We start from the raw sequence: 6,019 nt of genomic DNA on the forward strand, positions 1-6,019 counted from the left end.
GACAACTCCATACAGGCCCAATCACGTGATAAGGGTGTCTATTACCACAGAAGTACCATCGAAACGAAAAAGAAGGCGAGGTGCAGATTAGCCCCATTTTAGAGAAAAAATAAATAAATCAATGTTAAAACACAAAACCTGAGAAGTCACAGTATTAGTTAAGGGTCATCAAAGTCCACGTACTATTATTTTGAAACTATAAATATATATATATATATATATATATATATATATATATATATATATATATATATATATATATATATATATATATATATTATATATATAATAATAATAATAATAGCAGAGCATGTTGCAACTAGCTGTACATTTTAAAAATACCTTATCAATACCGTGGGGTTGCTTGAATTAATGTGGATAAGGTGTTCTTTGAAGAGTTTTTTTTTTTTTTTTTTTTTTTTTATAACACAATATCTATAGCTGTACATAAAACGATCTGTATCGCTACATGTTCTAGTGATCAGTATACTGTTTAAATTGCAGTATTAATGAATTGCATATGCATGTAAAAACGGAACACGGAATTTTAAAAAACACTGGAACAGCTGTGTTGCGCCACACCCACTCTCAGACTCTTTGTTTAAAGCAGTTCCTTGACAACTGAACCCAAAAATCATTTTTACTTTCATTTATAGTACGAGATTAGCTATCAGTTTTAAGTCGAACGTCAGGAGATTTTCTACCTCTACAGCCAGCCAGACATTACCATGCTACAGCAGCTAGCGTTTTTGAAAAGGTAAATTCTCAAGTGTCTTTTGAAAGTGTGTGAGCTTTCTGTTTGGAAGTCAAGGACAAAACTATATTTACAATACTATGCACCGAGTTTAATCATATGTCTTTTAAAGGGTTTCAGGTTGTGTTTTCTTGGGGAATCAATATAGGGTCAGTTTGACCAGGGGATGCACAAACTGGAAGCATTTTTCTGTTTCTCCCTGTTCATCACATCTTTATTTTGCAGATTCTTGGCCCTCATTTCAGATAAATTAATGTAACGGGGGCTTAGGTCTGTTAATATATCATTATATGCAGCCGTCTACGCCTCTGAAGGCATCACCTTCAGATTAGGTTAAAAATGTTTGGGTTCTTTTGTTTGGCACTGAAATGAATTTAGGCAAGAGAAAAACACAATGCAAGTTTAACAATTTATTCAAGGGGAAAATATAAATAACACATAATATTATTTTCAAGGGGAGAATGCAAATAACATACAATCAAAGTTTAAAATACACAATAAAATGTTACAAATCCAATGGGGTCTTTTTCTTTGGTTTCTTTTGTAGGTAAAGAAAGATTATGAGTTCTGGTTGTAAATCTCCCTCCCAACCTGTGAGGGAGCTAAGTACCGAAAGGTGAATTCTTTGGACGGGGTGGCCTGACAGTTCATTTCCTGGATCGGGAAGTCGTCAGCCTGGAAGAAGGCGAGACTCCGTTGCAGGCACTTATTTACCTGGAAAGTAAAAGATGTAGCAGCAGCAGGCAATAGAGACAGCTGCAATCATTTACCAAGGGGTCATGCATGATAGCATAAAGGGGCCGGAGAATTGTAGATCTTTTCCATCTCTTGGGTTTTGACCTGGAAGGACTGCGAGAGCCGCTGTAAAGACTGCTTAAAATAAAGGAGACTAAATAAAAGAATATTCATGAATGTTTTATTTGTTTATTTTGTCTGTTAGTAACTGTCTGTGTTTGTAAACCACCAGACAGCTGACACGTATATGGAGCTGTCGCCTTGGGCCAGCACAAAGCCGGATCAACACTGCACTACAGTCACCAAATAACCTGTTTATCACCCACCACAAGCACGACTGCACACACCCAGGACTGGTGACTGTGTCCAGTATAAAACGTCACCTGGTAGTAGGGGTGGCGGAAAGGCTGCCACACCCAGTTATTCTGGGCCGAGACTGGCTAAAATTCAAAGAATCAATGCAAATAATGTCAGTCTCAGCCACACAGGTACTGTAAACATGGCAGGAAAAAAGGAACGAATTGGTGAAGTATTTCCTTTTCAAGCTGAAATATTTTCCCCCAGGCCGCGGGCACAAGACAGCCTGTAACACAGTTATTGGTTCCCCTGTCTTGTCGGACTGAGGTCATGAGGTTGGCGCATGATCTCCCTTTTGCGGGGCACCTCAGAGCTGACAAGACAAGGGAGCGGATATTGGCTCGATTCTATTGGGTAGGTCTTCATAATGATGTGTCAAAATATGTAGCCACATGCCCAGACTGCCAGCGAGTAGCGCCGGGTCGAGTGTGCCCCACCCTTTTGGTTCCACGGCCGATTATCTCCACTCCTTTTGAACGCATTGCAATGGACATAGTGGGCCCTTTGCTACCTTCTGACACTGGGTATATGCATATGTTAGTGGTGGTAGATTATGCAACGCGATACCTAGAGGCAGTTCCATTGAGATCCACTAGTGCCGCTGCAATAGCCATTGAGTTAGTACAGATTATGACTATAGGGATCCCCAAAGAGATCTTGACTGATCACGGAACCAATTTTCTGTCTAAAAAGTTACAGCCAGTATATAAAATATTTAAAATACGTCCCATCCGGACATTTGTTTATCATCCATAGACGGACGGTTTGGTGGAATGATTTAATCAGACCTTGAAGTCGATGCTGAGATGGTAACACAAGAGTAAAAATATTGGGCATCATTTCTTCCCTACCTCCTTTTTGCAGTTCTCCCCCTTCAAGCTCTTGTACGGCTGATAGCCTTGGGGTAGCCTCGAACTGTTGTGCTCCTACTAAGAGATCGCCTAGATTTGTTCGGTCATTTGGTCCAGGACAACCTCAGATCGGCTCAGCACTGACAGCAACAGCATTACAACAAAAATGCGATAATTCGAACATTTCGACCAGAAGACAAGGTAATGTTGCTACTGATGAGAATCGAAATTGTGTGCTAAATGGCAGGGGCCATATGAAGTGATTCAGGCTATAGGGAAGGTAAATTATGAAATTAGACAGCCTGATTGCTGAAATGAACATTAAATTTATCATGTAAATTTATTAAAGCCCTGGCAGGCAAGGGATGTCTTGTTTATAGCCCCATGCAATATAGAGGATGATTTAGGCCCCTGTCCAGAGACTACTAGCACAAAAATTTGGTTCCAGATCATCAACGGGAGCTGCATAAGCTTATTGAGGAATTTAGCAGTGTTTTTTCTGACTTGCCCGGCAGAACTAATTTGGTTGAATATGACATTATCTCTCCACCAGGTGACACAGTGCGAGAGAGACCTTACCAGATTCCAGAAAGACAACGAAGTGGCGTTCGTAAAGAGGTATGGGACATGCTCGAGCTTGGGGTGACTGAGCCTTCCAGGAGCGAGTGGTGCAGTCCAATTGTCATAGTGGCCAAGAAAGACGGCATCAACTGCTTCTGCGTAGATTTGAGGAAGGTAAACGCTATTGCCAAGTTCGTGAATATGCAGCAGCGTATATTGATGATATGGTTATTTACAGCTCCACCTGGTGAGAACATTTGGCTAGGATTGCAGCCGTCCTTCAGTCTCTAAGGGTAGCCCGGTTGACAACTAACTTGAGAAAATGTGCATTTGCCAAGACAGAGACTCAATATTTGGGATTTTTAATGGGGAATAGAAGGATGAGACCCATGGTCACTAAAATTCAGGCTTTGGTTGACATGGCGATCCCTAAAACCAAGACTCAGGTGAGATCACTACTGGGATTAGTCGGTTATTACCATCGCTTTATTCCCGAGTATGTCCCAGTTGTTAAGCTTTAAGTTGACCTCACCAAATTTAATTAAGTGGTCAGCTGAATGTCAGGGGGCGTTTCATACTATTAAGCGTAGACTTTGCCAGGCCCCTACTCTTATCACACCAGATTTCACCAAAAGATTCATTCTCCACATTGATACCTCAGACGTGGGTTTGGGTGCTGTCTTGTCTCAAAGGGTAGATGGAGTAGAACACCCGGTACAGTACACCAATAAAAAGATGATACTTTGGGAACGCAACTACTCCGTAGTCGAAATGCAGTGTTTGGCCATTACATGGGCTACTCACTCTTTACAATATTACCCATTGGTCCCCATCTCTGTCCCACAACATGTTGCTCGTCACCGGCAGGGCCTCCTTGATGCTCACCTCAGGGTCCCGCAGCTAGTCCCATATCTCCCTTGAGGGTGTTGGATGCTCGTGCTTCCACCTTGGGGGTGCTGGACGCTCGGCATCCCCCCTCGTGGGCAATGGATGTATGGGCTCCCCCCTCATGGGCGCTGGAGCTTGCACCGGTGTGTTCTCTTTCTTCCAGGAATGGCTTCTTCTTCCTCTGTGCAGTGGCAATTCCACCTCATCTTGACTGGGCCAGCATACAGCATACTTCATGGATTCTGTATCATTTCTTCTTCCTTACTGTCTTTCCATCTTCTTTCTTCAAACCTATTCCAACTCACATCAACCCCACAGAAGCGGTTTTTATATATGTAGCCATCTCCGAATTGGTAATTACTTGATTAATTGGGAGAGGGCCACATTACACACAAGTTTGAGCTGGATGGAGGATTTTAACCCCATCCATGGTGTAAAACAATAATAGCAAACATTGTGTTTCTAAACACTAAACAATACATTTAACTCTTTGCGGTCCGACATTACAATTTTCCCTTTCCAGTCCGATGTCGGACCCTGTCCGACAACATCAAAAAGACGTAAAGCACAGGTCTCTAGTTGTTTTTTCTCCATAAAAAGCTGAGAAAACCTTTCAATGGCCAAGTGAGGCTGATAGGAGCCGAATGAAACCGAAAAAAGGGCGTAGCCCCATCCACTACAGAGATAACAAGGACATAACAAAGGAGGTAGCTGCTTCTGCATCCAGCGCTCAAAGCATATCACAGACATTTGCAGAGCTGTTGAGATGTTATAGTAATAAAATAATGACTTGGATCGCATTATTGAGGAGTTTCGTGATAAATCGAGTGATAAGGAGAGAATTTATCAGTATGCAAGTCTATAAAGAGGCATGTACAAAATACAGCGAACAAGGGATGGGGCTTGGTTGTAACTACAGTACTGAGTTTCCTTTTGCATTCAATGCCTTTTAAACCTGTTTTACTCTGAAAAAAAAAAAACATTTAAACAGCGCGTGTAAAATAAACAGCGTGTGTGAAAATAAATTGGCCCTGACGCACCTGACAAGCGCTGAATAAATGGACTGCAAAGCGTTAAATCATAATACAACAAAAATAAAATCCGCACAGGGTACAAATAATGTTTGCATGTAAATTATTTGTGGCTTCTTATCTATACATTTATTTTATAAAGACTTTTGCTAGATGCTTAATTACTTTAAAAATGCCCACAGGGGAACATGCTTTACTATTAGCAGTAGCAGTTGTGACAACAGCAACAACAACAGCGCACAGCTATGATAATAATATAGCATGCATGTGACAGAAATACAATGATTCTTGGTTGTAAATCTCCCTCCCGACATGAGAGGGCGCTAAGCAGCGAGAACAGAGTTCCTTTGACAGGCTAGTTCTTTCCCAGGGATCAAGGGAAGATGGCCAGCCAGGAAGGGGGCGAGACTCCATTGCAATAACGTAAAGGAAGGGACACGACATGACAGCCGCAGATTGGAGAGGTGGTTGCATTCGTTTACCAAGGGGTCTTGTGTGACAGCATAAAAGGTCACGGAGAATCATTAATTTACATTGGTTTGTGTTTATGAACCGAGAAGGACAGTGAGAGATCCCGTAACCACTGTTTCATTATCGTGAGTGTTTTGCTTGTTTGTCTTTGTGTAATTCGTCTTGTTTGTGAATCACTAGACAGCTAACACGATTCCGGAGCTGTCGCAGAGGGCCAGCACTAGCTGGAACAGCACTGCACTACTGTCACAAAATAGATTGTATCACCCACCACGAGCACTACTGCACTCACCCAGGACTGGTGACCGTGTTGGTATTATTTTGGGGCAGATACTTGTTTATTGTTTATTGTTTATGGTATAAAAAGACCA

This window comes from Polyodon spathula, chromosome 4 (genome assembly GCF_017654505.1).
Source record: "Polyodon spathula isolate WHYD16114869_AA chromosome 4, ASM1765450v1, whole genome shotgun sequence".
NCBI lineage: Eukaryota > Metazoa > Chordata > Actinopteri > Acipenseriformes > Polyodontidae > Polyodon > Polyodon spathula.